Consider the following 15,528-nt stretch of genomic DNA (forward strand, 5'->3'; position numbering starts at 1 on the left):
AGGCCGTTGTGTGAGAACATTAGGCCGTTGTGTGAGAACATTAGGCCGTTGAGAACATTGTGAGAACATTAGGCCGTTGAGTGTGAGAACATTAGGCCGTTGTGTGAGAACATTAGGCCGTTGTGTGAGAACATTAGGCCGTTGTGTGAGAACATTAGGCCGTTGAACATTGTGAGAACATTAGGCCGTTGTGTGAGAACATTAGGCCGTTGTGTGAGAACATTATGCCGTTGTGTGAGAACATTATGCCGTTGTGTGAGAACATTAGGGTTGTGGGAGAACATTAGGCCGTTGTGTGAGAACATTATGCCGTTGTGTGAGAACATTAGGCCGTTGTGAACATTGAGAGAACATTAGGCCATTGTGTGAGAACATTAGGCCGTTGTGTGAGAACATTAGGCCGGGGAGAACATTAGGCCGTTGTGTGAGAACATTATGCCGTTGTGTGAGAACATTAGGCCGTTGTGTGAGAACATTAGGCCGTTGTGTGAGAACATTAGGCCGTGAGAACATTAGGCCGTTGTGAGAACATTAGGCCGTTGTATGAGAACATTAGGCCGTTGTGTGAGAACATTAGGGGTGAGAACATTAGGCCGTTGTGTGAGAACATTATGCCGTTGTGTGAACATTGAGAACATTAGGCCGTTGTGTGAGAACATTAGGCCGTTGTGTGAGAACATTAGGCCGTTGAGAACATTAGGCCGTTGAGAACATTAGGCCGTTGTGTGAGAACATTATGCCGGGTGAGAACATTAGGCCGTTGTGTGAGAACATTAGGCCGTTGTGTGAGAACATTATGCCGTTGTGTGAGAACATTATGCCGTTGTGTGAGAACATTAGGGGAGAACATTAGGCCGTTGTGTGAGAACATTATGCGTTGTGTGAGAACGTTGTGTGAGAACATTAGGCCGTTGTGTGAGAACATTATGCCGTTGTGTGAGAACATTATGCCGTTGTGTGAGAACATTTGTGTGAGAACATTAGGCCGTTGGGAGAACATTAGGCCGTTGTGTGAGAACATTATGCCGTTGTGTGAGAACATTGCCGTTGTGTGAGAACATGAGAACATTAGGCCGTTGTGTGAGAACATTAGGCCGTTGTGTGAGAACATTAGGCCGTTGTGTGAGAACATTAGGCCGTTGTGTGAGAACATTAGGCCGTTGTGTGAGAACATTAGGCCGTTGTGTGAGAACATTAGGCCGTTGTGTGAGAACATTAGAACATTAGGCCGGGGAGAACATTAGGCCGTTGTGTGAGAACATTATGCCGTTGTGTGAGAACATTAGGGGAGAACATTAGGCCGTTGTGTGAGAACATTATGCCGTTGTGTGAGAACATTAGGGGGAGAACATTAGGCCGTTGTGTGACAACATTATGCCGTTGTGTGAGAACATTAGGCCGTTGTGTGAGAACATTAGGCCGTTGTGTGAGAACATTAGGCCGTTGTGTGAGAACATTAGGCCGTTGTGAGAACTTCCACCACGTGGACTGGGAGATGTTTCGTATTGCGTCAGACAACAACATTGACGAATACGCTGATTCGGTGTGCGAGTTCATTAGAACGTGCGTTGAAGATGTCGTTCCCATAGCAACGATTAAAACATTCCCTAACCAGAAACCTTGGATTGATGGCAGCATTCGTGTGAAACTGAAAGCACGAACCACTGCTTTTAATCAGGGCAAGGTGTCTGGTAACATGGCTGAATACCAACAGTGCAGCTATTCCCTCCGCAAGGCTATCAAACAAGCTAAGCGCCAGTACAGAGACAAAGTAGAATCTCAATTCAACGGCTCAGACACAAGAGGCATGTGGCAGGGTCTACAGTCAATCACGGACTACAGGAAGAAACCCAGCCCAGTCACGGACCAGGATGTCTTGCTCCCAGGCAGACTAAATAACTTTTTGCCCGCTTTGAGGACAATACAGTGCCACTGACACGGCCTGCAACGAAAACATGCGGTCTCTCCTTCACTGCAGCCGAAGTGAGTAAGACATTTAAACGTGTTAACCCTTGCAAGGCTGCAGGCCCAGACGGCATCCCCAGCCGCGCCCTCAGAGCATGCGCAGACCAGCTGGCCGGTGTGTTTACGGACATATTCAATCAATCCCTATACCAGTCTGCTGTTCCCACATGCTTCAAGAGGGCCACCATTGTTCCTGTTCCCAAGAAAGCTAAGGTAACTGAGCTAAACGACTACCGCCCGTAGCACTCACATCCGTCATCATGAAGTGCTTTGAGAGACTAGTCAAGGACCATATCACCTCCACCCTACCTGACACCCTTGACCCACTCCAATTTGCTTACCGCCCAAATAGGTCCACAGACGATGCAATCTCAACCACACTGCACACTGCCCTAACCCATCTGGACAAGAGGAATACCTATGTGAGAATGCTGTTCATCGACTACAGCTCGGCATTCAACACCATAGTACCCTCCAAGCTCGTCATCAAGCTCGAGACCCTGGGTCTCGACCCCGCCCTGTGCAACTGGGTTCTGGACTTCCTGACGGGCCGCCCCCAGGTGGTGAGGGTAGGCAACAACATCTCCTCCCCGCTGATCCTGAACACTGGGGCCCCACAAGGGTGCGTTCTGAGCCCTCTCCTGTACTCCCTGTTCACCCACGACTGCGTGGCCATGCACGCCTCCAACTCAATCATCAAGTTTGCGGACGACACAACAGTGGTAGGCTTGATTACCAACAACGACGAGACGGCCTACAGGGAGGAGGTGAGGGCCCTCGTAGTGTGGTGTCAGGAAAATAACCTCACACTCAACGTCAACAAAACTAAGGAGATGATTGTGGACTTCAGGAAACAGCAGAGGGAACACCCCCCCATCCACATTGATGGAACAGTAGTGGAGAGGGTAGCAAGTTTTAAGTTCCTCGGCATACACATCACAGACAAACTGAATTGGTCCACTCACACAGACAGCATCGTGAGGAAGGCGCAGCAACGCCTCTTCAACCTCAGGAGGCTGAAGAAATTCGGCTTGTCACCAAAAGCACTCACAAACTTCTACAGATGCACAATCGAGAGCATCCTGGCGGGCTGTATCACCGCCTGGTATGGCAACTGCACCGCCCTCAACCGTAAGGCTCTCCAGAGGGTAGTGAGGTCTGCACAACGCATCACCCGGGGGCAAACTACCTGCCCTCCAGGACACCTACACCACCCGATGCTACAGGAAGGCCATAAAGATCATCAAGGACATCAACCACCCGAGCCACTGCCTGTTCACCCCGCTGTCATCCAGAAGGCGAGGTCAGTACAGGTGCATCAAAGCGGGGACCGAGAGACTGAAAAACAGCTTCTATCTCAAGGCCATCAGACTGTTAAACAGCCACCACTAACATTGAGTGGCTACTGCCAACACACTGTCAATGACACTGACTCTACTCCAGCCACTTTAATAATGGGAATTGATGGGAAATGATGTAAATATATCACTAGCCACTTTAAACAATGCTACCTTATATAATGTTACTTACCCTACATTATTCATCTCATATGCATACGTAGATACTGTACTCTATATCATCGAATGCATCCTTATGTAATACATGTATCACTAGCCACTTTAACTATGCCACTTGGTTTACATACTCATCTCATATGTATATACTGTACTCGATATCATCTACTGTATCTTGCCTATGCTGCTCTGTACCATCACTCATTCATATATCCTTATGTACATATTCCTTATCCCCTTACACTGTGTATAAGACAGTAGTTTTTTTGGAATTGTTAGTTAGATTACTTGTTCGTTATTACTGCATTGTCGGAACTAGAAGCACAAGCATTTCGCTACACTCGCATTAACATTGCTAACCATGTGTATGTGACAAATAAAATTTGATTTGATTTGATTTGATTTGTGTGAGAACATTAGGGGGAGAACATTAGGCCGTTGTGTGAGAACATTATGCCGTTGTGTGAGAACATTAGGCCGTTGTGTGAGAACATTAGGCCGTTGTGTGAGAACATTAGGCCGTTGTATGAGAACATTAGGCCGTTGTGTGAGAACATTAGGGTGAGAACATTAGGCCGTTGTGTGAGAACATCAGGGGAGAACATTAGGCCGTGTGTGTGAACATTAGGCTGTTGTGTGAGAACATTAGGCCGTTGTGTGAGAACATTAGGCTGTTGTGTGAGAACATTAGGCTGTTGTGTGTGTACATTAGGCTGTTGTGTGAGAACATTAGGCTGTTGTGTGAGAACATTAGGCTGTTGTGTGTGAACATTAGGCTGTTGTGTGAGAACATTAGGCCGTTGTGTGAGAACATTAGGCTGTTGTGTGAGAACATTAGGCCGTTGTGTGTGAACATTAGGCTGTTGTGTGAGAACATTAGGCCGTTGTGTGAGAACATTAGGCCGTTGTGTGAGAACATTAGGCCGTTGTGTGAGAACATTAGGCCATTGTGCATCCCACAGTGGCTGTGTGTGAAACAGTTGGTGTCCGCTTCTTTGAAGCTGTTTGAAGCCGGCGTTGTGAGATAACTGGATCCGGTGGAACACAACGATAGGAGCGCTGATTTCAAAGAGCCCCCCGTAAGCCATGCCCCAGTGGACAGAGCTAGGCATGTTGGACTGGGACACAGTTTAATATGGTGAAATGCCTCTCAATTTACAATGTATCCACCATGGTTCTGTGTTGCCTAGTTATGCTCATACATTTGAGACCAGTGTTTTGAGGTTCATTTCGTCTTTGACTTGATATGTCAAATATCTTTAAGTCGTAAACAAGGAAACGAGTCCCAGGCAGTTTGCAACAGAACATACTAGAGGGAGTGGCATCGTTTACTAGGCTACATACAGTCAATTATTGGGATCGTATGGTTACCACCAGTGTTTGGAGTACATTGAGTTCGTTGACAAAACAGACCATGGGATGCCTTTTCACACAGAGATGTATTGTCAAAGGTCCGTGGTGGGTCTGTGTAAACTGTGAGAATTATATTCGAGACAGGTTTATAGCAGTGAACGCAGTGGTGGAAAAAGTGCCCAATTGTCATACTTGAGTAAAAGTAAAGATACCTTCATAGAAAACGACTCACGCAAAAGTGAAAGTCACCCAGTAAAATACTACTTGAGTAAAAGTCTAAAAGTATTTGGTTTTAAATATACTTAAGTATCAAGAGTAAAAGTATGAATAATTAAAATGACTTATGTTAACCAAACCAGGCGGCACAATTTTTTTTTCTTTTTATTTACGGATTGGGATACATTCCAACAGTCCAACATCATTTACAAACCAGGCATTTGTGTTTAGTGAGTCCGCCAGATCAGAGGCAGTAGGAGTGACTAGGGAGGTTCTGTTGATAAGTGTGTGATTTGGACCATTTTCTGTCCCGCTAAGTATTCAAAATGTGGCGAGTACTTTTGGGTGTCAGGGAAAATATGTGGAGTAAAAAGTACATTATTTTCATTAAGAATGTAGTGAAGGAAAAGTAAAAGTTGTCAAAAATATGAATAGTAAAGTAAAGTTACCCCAAAAAACTACTTCAAAATAGTTTTACTTTACACCCCTGAGTGAATGTCATTTATTCATTAACTGTTTAAACTATTTCCAAGTAGCCAGAGAAACGAAATGTTCTCACTATGTGATAGAACGTTCAGATTTTTCCTGCTTGACTGTGGTGCTCTTCACCTGAATTGTTCAGATTTTTCCTGCTTGACTGTGGTGCTCTTCACCTGAATTGTTCAGATTTTTCCTGCTTGACTGTGGTGCTCTTTACCTGAATTGTTCAGATTTTTCCTGCTTGACTGTGGTGCTCTTTACCTGAATTGTTCAGATTTTTCCTGCTTGACTGTGGTGCTCTTTACCTGAATTGTTCAGATTTTTCCTGCTTGACTGTGGTGCTCTTTACCTGAATTGTTCAGATTTTTCCTGCTTGACTGTGGTGCTCTTTACCCGAATTGTTCAGGTTTTTCCTGCTTGACTGTGGTGCTCTTTACCTGAATTGTTCAGATTTTTCCTGCTTGACTGTGGTGCTCTTTACCTGAATTGTTTGGATTTTTCCTGCTTGACTGTGGTGCTCTTTACCTGAATTGTTCGGATTTTCTTGGCATCACGACAAAACCACTTATTTTGCTCAAATGGAGAGAATTAAATTGTGTTTTCTTTGAAAAGACAGGCCTGGTTGGAATAGAATATTACTTTTTCTGCCTGAGTGTGGCGCTGTTTACTGCAATTTTCTGGAGTAGCTTGTGACCAGAAAAATAACCTACTTATTTTACTGAACTAGAGATGGAAATAAATTGTATTTCTTTAAAAAGTTGGTCCTGGTTGACATGGCCTGTTTCCTCACCTTATTATCCACGAGGACAGAGATGGATGATTGGTATGCAGCCATCCATTTCAGGTGGCTTCATCAACAGATGGGTTATATCCCAAAGGGCACCCTATTCCCTATACATAGTGCTCTACTTTAGACCAGAGACCCATTATACAGGAAAAAGTAATAGGGAATAAGGTGCCCTTTGGGATCCATTCTGCCTGTTGAGCCCCACCCCACCTACTGTACAGTAAACCATTTCTCCATCCCATTCCCCCAGTTAATCACACGAACGGGAAAGGCTGTGACTATAATTGATGTAGTAAATCACTTTTCCTGTCAATGACTTTATTTTATAAACTTCCTTTACTGTGCGTGTTGCTTTTGAAGGTTTAATAAAAATTTAATTCAGACAAGAAATCCATCTTTCCATTGATTGAATATTCAACAGACTGAGCAGTCATGTACCAATGAGATGAATTAGTTGCATTGTATTTGTGTGTGGTGTTGTTGCCATCCAGCCTCATCTAGCCTTGGTGTGGAATAACTGATAACTGCCTAAATACCTTAAAGCCTTAGGAAATCATTAGGGAACGAAGTCACACTTTCTGTTTGCACTAATCTTTATTTGACTTGCTGTCTGTAATACAGAAATATAGGTCATGTAAAAGCATACATTAAAATGAAAGCAGAATCTTCCTTTATTCACCATTTCAATAAGGAAAGAGCAATACCAATATTAATAGCCAGCAGGCTCAGACAATATCCAGAAATAACACACTCGGCTCATCATAAAGACATCATGGTAAGTCATGGAATCCAAGTATGTGGGGTGGGGGTCAGTGATTTGAGGGGGAGACAGAAAATAAATAAATAATACTGCCCGCTTTCAGTAAATACAAACCATATTTATGCTTATTTATTTTATCTTGTGTCCTTTAACCATTTGTACATTGTTAAAACACTGTATATATATAATATGAAATTTGTAATGTATTTTATTGTTTTGAAACTTCTGTATGTGTAATGTTTACTGTTAATTTTTATTGTTTATTTCACTTTGTATATTATCTACCTCACTTGCTTTGGCAATGTTAACACATGTTTCCCATGCCAATAAAGCCCTTTGAATTGAATTGAATTGACAGAACCAGTGGAGGCAGCAACAGGCAGGTAGCAGGTAAAGGGGGAACAGGTGGATTGGGGCTGGCACGTCTCGGTGTCAGGCCAGGGTGTCCTCAGCCTCAGGCCCTCTGGAAGGGGACACAGAGAAAGAGAAAACATGAGGGTTAGTGAGAGCATGGCTAACACCGTAGACCACCACATGCACAGAGGGTAGAGAATAATCAACAGAGTTGCTGTGGATAATCTACATTTGACATTTTAGTCATTTAGCAGGCACTCTTATCCAGAGCCAAACACTGCCACACTCAGGCACTGTTCTTTGAGCTGATTGAAATTCAGCATTCGAGCAAAACTGAAAACGCAAACCACCTCATTTAACCATGGAAAGTTGACCGGGAATATGGCTGAATACAAACAGTGTAGTTATTCCCTCCTCAAGGAAATCAAACAAGCGAAATGTCAGTATAGGGACAAATTGGAGTTGCAATTCAACGGCTCAGACACGAGACATATGTGGCAGGGTCTACAGACAATCAAAAAAGAAAAGCAACCACGTCACGGACACCGACGTCTTGCTTCCAGACAAACTAAACACCTTCTTTGCCCGCTTTGAGGATAACACAGGGCCACCGACACGGCCCGCTACCAAGGACTGTGGGCTCTCCTTCTCCTTGGCCGACATGAGTAAGACATTTAAACGTGTTAAACCTCGCAAGGCTGCCGGCCCAGATAGCATCCCTAGCCGCGTCCTCAGAGCGTGCGCAGACCAGCTGGCTGGTGTGTTTACGGACATATTCAATCTCTCCCTATCCCAGTCTGGTGTCCCCACATGCTTCAAGATGGCCACCATTGTTCCTTTTCCCAAGAAGGCAAAGATAACTGAAGTAAATGACTATCTGTCATCATGAATTGCTTTGAGAGGCTAGTTAAGGATCATATCACCTCCACCTTACCTGTCACCCTAGACCCATTTTAGACCCACTTCAATTTTCATACCACACCAATAGCTCCACAGACGATCCAATCACCATCACACTGCACACTGTCCTATCCCATCTGGACAAGAGGAATACCTATGTAAGAATGCTGTTCATTGACTACAGCTCTGCATTCAACACCGTGGTACCCTCCAAGCTCATCATTAAGCTTGATGCCCTGGGTCTCAACCCCGCCCTGTGCAATTGGGTCCTGGACTTCCTGACGGGCTGTCCCCAGGTGGTGAGGGTAGGAAACAACATCTCCAAATCGCCAATCCTCAACACTGGGGCCCCACAAGGGTGCGAGCCCAGCCCCCTCCTCTACTACCTGTTCACGCACGCCTCCAACTCAATCATCAAGTTTGCAGACGACACAACAGTAGGCTTGATTACGAACAATGACGAGACAGCCTATAGGGAGGAGGTGAGGGCACTCGGAGTGTGGTGTCAGGAAAATAACCTCTTATTCAAAGTCAACAAAACAAAGGAGATGATCGTGGACTTCAGTAAACAGCAGAGGGAGCCCCCCCCTATCCACATCGACGGGACAGCAGTGGAGAAGGTGAAAAGTTTTAAGTTCCTCAGCGTACACATCACGGACAAACTAAAATGGTCCACCCACACAGACAGCGTGGTGAAGAAGGCGCAACAGTGCCTCTTCAACCTCAGGAGGCTGAAGAAATTTGTCTTGTCATCTAAAACCTTCACAAACTTTTACAGATGCACAATTGAGAGCATCCTGTCGGGCTGTATCACCGTCTGGTACGGCAACTGCACTGCCCTCAACCGCAGGGCTCTCCAGAGGGTGGTGTGGTCTGCACAACGCATCACCGGGGGCAAACTACCTGCCCTCCAGGACACCTACAACACCTGATGACACAGGATGGCCAAAAAGATAACCAAGGACAACAACCATCCGAGCCACTGCCTGTTCACCCCGCTATCATCCAGAAGGTGAGGTCAGTACAGGTGCATCAAAGCTGGGACCGAGAGACTGAAAAATAGCTTCTATCTCAAGGCCATCATACTGTTAAACAGCCATCACTAACACAGTGAGGCTTCTGCCTACATACAGACTTGAAATCATTGGCCAATTTAATAAATGTATCACTAGTCACTTTAATAATGCCACTTTAATAATGTTTACATATCTTGCATTGCTCATCGTACATGTACTGTATATACTGTATTTTATACCATCTATTGCATCTTGCCTATGCCGCTCGGTCATTGTTTATCCATATATTTATATTTATATATTCTTATTCCATTCCTTTACTTAGATTTGTGTATTAGGTAGTTGTTGTCAGATTACATATTAGATATTGCTGCGCTAGAAGCACAAACATTTCGCTACACTCAAAATAACATCTGCTAACCATGTGTGTGTGTGACCAATAAAACTTGATTTGATATTTCAGTCAGGCAGAGCATTCAGGTTAAAAGGCCACAGTCAGGCTGAGCTTTCAGGTTAAAAGGCCACAGTCAGGCTGAGCTTTCAGGTTAAAAGGCCACAGTCAGGCTGAGCTTTCAGGTTAAAAGGCCACAGTCAGGCTGAGCTTTCAGGTTAAAAGGCCAGTCAGGCTGAGCTTTCAGGTTAAAAGGCCACAGTCAGCCACAGAATTCAGGTTAAAAGGCCACAGTCAGGCAGAGAATTCAGGTTAAAAGGCCACAGTCAGGCTGGGAATTCAGGTTAAAAGGCCACAGTCAGGCTGAGCTTTCAGGTTAAAAGGCCCCAGTCAGCCAGAGAATTCAGGTTAAAAGGGCAGTCAGGCAGTTCAGGCCCCAGTCAGCCAGAGAATTCAGGTTAAAAGGCCACAGTCAGCCAGAGTCAGGTTAAAAGGCCACAGTCAGGCAGAGAATTCAGGTTAAAAGGCCAGTCAGGCAGAGAATTCAGGTTAAAAGGCCCCAGTCAGGCAGAGAATTCAGGTTAAAAGGCCCCAGTCAGCCAGAGAATTCAGGTTAAAAGGCCACAGTCAGCCAGAGAATTCAGGTTAAAAGGCCACAGTCAGGCAGAGAATTCAGGTTAAAAGGCCAGTCAGGCAGAGAATTCAGGTTAAAAGGCCCCAGTCAGCCAGAGAATTCAGGTTAAAAGGCCACAGTCAGGCAGAGAATTCAGGTTAAAAGGCCCCAGTCAGCCAGAGAATTCAGGTTAAAAGGCCCCAGTCAGCCAGAGAATTCAGGTTAAAAGGCCCCAGTCAGCCAGAGAATTCAGGTTAAAAGGCCCCAGTCAGCCAGAGAATTCAGGTTAAAAGGCCCCAGTCAGGCAGAGAATTCAGGTTAAAAGGCCCCAGTCAGCCAGAGAATTCAGGTTAAAAGGCCCCAGTCAGCCAGAGAATTCAGGTTCAGCCAGAGAAAGGCCCCAGTCAGCCAGAGAATTCAGGTTAAAAGGCCCCAGTCAGCCAGAGAATTCAGGTTAAAAGGCCCCAGTCAGCCAGAGAATTCAGGTTAAAAGGCCCCAGTCAGCCAGAGCAGGTTAAAAGGCCAGTCAGGCAGAGAATTCAGGTTAAAAGGCCCCAGTCAGCCAGAGAATTCAGGTTAAAAGGCCCCAGTCAGCCAGAGAATTCAGGTTAAAAGGCCCCAGTCAGCCAGAGAATTCAGGTTAAAAGGCCCCAGTCAGCCAGAGAATTCAGGTTAAAAGGCCCCAGTCAGCCAGAGAATTCAGGTTAAAAGGCCCCAGTCAGCCAGAGAATTCAGGTTAAAAGGCCCCAGTCAGCCAGAGAATTCAGGTTAAAAGGCCCCAGTCAGCCAGAGAATTCAGGTTAAAAGGCCCCAGTCAGCCAGAGAATTCAGGTTAAAAGGCCCCAGTCAGCCAGAGAATTCAGGTTAAAAGGCCCCAGTCAGCCAGAGAATTCAGGTTAAAAGGCCCCAGTCAGCCAGAGAATTCAGGTTAAAAGGCCCCAGTCAGCCAGAGAATTCAGGTTAAAAGGCCCCAGTCAGCCAGAGAATTCAGGTTAAAAGGCCCCAGTCAGCCAGAGAATTCAGGTTAAAAGGCCCCAGTCAGCCAGAGAATTCAGGTTAAAAGGCCCCAGTCAGCCAGAGAATTCAGGTTAAAAGGCCCCAGTCAGCCAGAGAATTCAGGTTAAAAGGCCCCAGTCAGCCAGAGAATTCAGGTTAAAAGGCCCCAGTCAGCCAGAGAATTCAGGTTAAAAGGCCCCAGTCAGCCAGAGAATTCAGGTTAAAAGGCCAGTCAGGCAAAAAACTCTCGATCTTCTGTCATAAAGTGAGAACAATTAGTTTCCCTGTTTGCTACTTAGAAACAGTAGAACAGTAAATGATATATAAACCTTTCTCCAATATAATCCCATAGTTTACACAGACTCACCACGGACCATTGACAAATAAATCTCCATGTAAAAAGGCTTCCCATGGTCTGTTTTGCCAACGAGCTCAATATATTCCAAACACTGGTGGTAACCAGATGATCCCAATAATTTACTGTATGTAGCCTAGTAAACAATGCCCTACTCTGGTATGTCCTGTTGCGAACTGTGTGGGACTCGTTGTTGTTGTTTACTACTCAAATATATTTTACTTATAAAGTCAACCGGGTTCCCAAGCTTTTTTGGCCTGTGAACACATTTTTGGGCCCAATTTTTTTCCCCGCAACCCCACCATGTAAAAAAGACGGAATCAGCGGCCAATATAGACTTTTTTTTGCTATGACAGTCGATTACAAATCAGTCTGACAGAACCTTTGACAGTATTTAAAGCTGAAGGAAGTATGGTTTGAATTGACTGAAATGCATCAGAAAAGTATTGGGATGTTCAGGCAATAATTTGGTATGCTCTTCTGTGTATAAAAGAACATAATCATTGACAAAGTTATTTTCCCCCCCTTGTCTGATTTAGTGCCTGGTCTTGTCTATTGTTCTTCTGAGGCTTGTGGGCATTGTTGAGGGTAATAGAGGACACGTACTGTACGTGTTCCAGCCTTATCTTTCAGTGATGAGGTCATGATATTGTGTGGCTTAAACCGTTCAAAAGATAGATCCACATTTGTAAGAAGAAAACCACAACTGCTCTGTTTATTACAACCGCATCTAGCGGCTACCGGAGATCAGTGACACTGGTTCTAGGAACCACAGTTTCTCCCACAAATTCATTCTCAAATTAGATGACCCCACATTGCTTTCGCGATCCTTAGTTTGGGAAACCCTGGTGGACAGTATATACAGTATAACAGTATATAATTTCCCTCACACATCACAGCCACCAGGTGGCAGCCTTACACATGATAAGCCTGCTCCATATGTACAGTAAGTTATACTGTTCTACACAGGCTCTAAACAGTATTAGGTGTAATAGCCTCAGGAACCCAGGCTTCTCACGTTCTGCGGCCACGAGACTAGATCCATTCTAATAAAAGTCACTTTTCATAAGGCTGTGGTCATTTCTATGTCAGGTGACTACCTGAGAAATCCTCAGATCAAAGCTCGTCCTGTGAATAGGAATAGACTTCCAGTAGACCATTGGTTCTTAACTGGTTTTGCCTCGGGACCCAAATTGAACCAGGTTGTCTCAGTCGCGGCCCAATAATTGGGTAGCAAAAAAAATCAGCACCAAAATACAATCTGGAAAACTATTTTCAATGTTATGTTGATAGTACATGTAGCAATTATACTGTATGACAAGGCAACATCATCCCCACCTCTTCCTCTGTCAAGGGAACAACATCCCCACCTCTTCCTCTGTCAAGGGAACAACATCCCCACCTCTTCCATTGTCAAGGGAACATCATCCCCACCTCTTCCATTGTCAAGGGAACATCATCCCCACCTCTTCCATTGTCAAGGGAACATCATCCCCACCTCTTCCATTGTCAAGGGAACATCATCACCACCTCTTCCATTGTCAAGGGAACATCATCCCCACCTCTTCCTCTGTCAAGGGAACAACATCCCCACCTCTTCCATTGTGAAGGGAACATCATCCCCACCTCTTCCATTGTCAAGGGAACATCATCCCCACCTCTTCCATTGTCAAGGGAACATCATCCCCACCTCTTCCTCTGTCAAGGGAACATCATGCCCACCTCTTCCTCTGTCAAGGGAACATCATCTCCACCTCTTCCATTGTCAAGGGAACATCATCCCCACCTCTTCCATTGTCAAGGGAACATCATCCCCACCTCTTCCATTGTCAAGGGAACATCATCCCCACCTCTTCCTCTGTCAAGGGAACATCATGCCCACCTCTTCCTCTGTCAAGGGAACATCATCTCCACCTCTTCCATTGTCAAGGGAACATCATCCCCACCTCTTACATTGTCAATAATCAAATGTTGCCCATATTTTTGATGAAAAATGTTAATAAATTCTGTCTTGACCACAAAATGAACCAAAATAACACGGCTAATAGCGCTATACTGAAAATGCAGGGATTTTTTCTTCTTCAGAGATTCAATTATAATAATATTTAAAAAAAAAGTTAATTATAATTTCTACACACTTTCTACCTGCTTTAAGTTGTTTCAGTTCAGGCTGGAGTATTTGATTAATGACACTTTTTAAGTTGAGAATCGGTAGTCTACAGTTTGAGGAGGTTCTCTTCTCCCATTGAATACCTGAAGATGACTCAGGGTTCAAGAAGAGGATATAACCACTCCTTCCTGGTGCTTTTGGAAATACACTGACATTCCATTGAACTGTGGATTCTCTGTGAGGCTTTTTCAACATCCAGTTGACTGCTGTGTAAACCAAGTCACACGCTAAGGAGGAATGAGGATGGAGACACAGTAGAGGAAACTAGTTGGTGGCCTCTAGTGCCTGTCTACCTAGATGTCTATCTATGTGGTTGCACGCATACATACACACACACACACACACACACACACACACACACACACACACACACACACACACACACACACACACACACACACACACACACACACACACACACACACACACACACACACACACACACACACACTCTCCCACCCACACACACACACACACACACACACACACACACACACACACACACACACACACACACACACACACACACACACACACACACACACACACACACACACACACACCCACACACACCACACACACACACACACACACACACACACACACACACACACACACTCTCCCACCCACACACACACACACACACACACACACACACACACACACACACACACACACACACACATACACACACACACACACACACACACACACACACACACACACTCTCCCACCCACACACACACACACACACACACACACACACACACACACACACACACACACACACACACACACACACACACACACACACACACACACTCTCCCACACACACACACACACACACACACACACACACACACACACACACACACACACACACACACACACACACACACACACACACTCTCCCACACCACCCACCCACCCACCCACACACACACACACACACACTTCAAACTTCAAACCGAGCATGATGACAGGTGCAATTACCCAAGGTGCCAAACTCCAAAGGCTTGAATAATTATTTCAACGACTGTGGTGTGAGGTTTCAAGATGGCTGGAAAGATTATGTGATAAGGGGAGTTCACTCAGCAAAATAATTTAATTCCTCTTATGTCACCTGTCTTAACTTGTGAAGAACCTGAGAGAACTGACTGAACAGGAATTGCTTCTATGACAGTTTGTGTTTTCAATGTTGGATATATAGTAAACATTGATTTGTAGTCTCTGTGTTCTATTTCATCTTGTTGTACTAATTGGACATGTTGCAACCTGAGGCCTTTTTCATGTTGATTCTTCTTAACTTTGTGACATGCATGTTAAGTCTTGTTTGATGTTTTCCCTCACTATGAACAACAGTCTACAAATATTAAGGATACCAAGGTATAAGGGCATGCCGGAGTACCTGAAGATAAGAACCGTGTCAGTTGTCACATCACATTTCTCACCTGGGAAGTATTCACTTCAGTAAGGTGAAACAGTGAGAACGTCTCGAGGAGACAGTGAAGACGTAACGAGGAGAGCTGACACAACTCCTTATTCTATAATCACATCTGGTCTACACAACAGGCAACACGACTCCCTTTTCTATAATCACATCTGGTCTACACAACAGGCAACACGACTCCCTACTCTATAATCACATCTGGTGTAC

Source organism: Oncorhynchus tshawytscha, linkage group LG21 (assembly GCF_018296145.1).
Source record: "Oncorhynchus tshawytscha isolate Ot180627B linkage group LG21, Otsh_v2.0, whole genome shotgun sequence".
Lineage (NCBI taxonomy): Eukaryota > Metazoa > Chordata > Actinopteri > Salmoniformes > Salmonidae > Oncorhynchus > Oncorhynchus tshawytscha.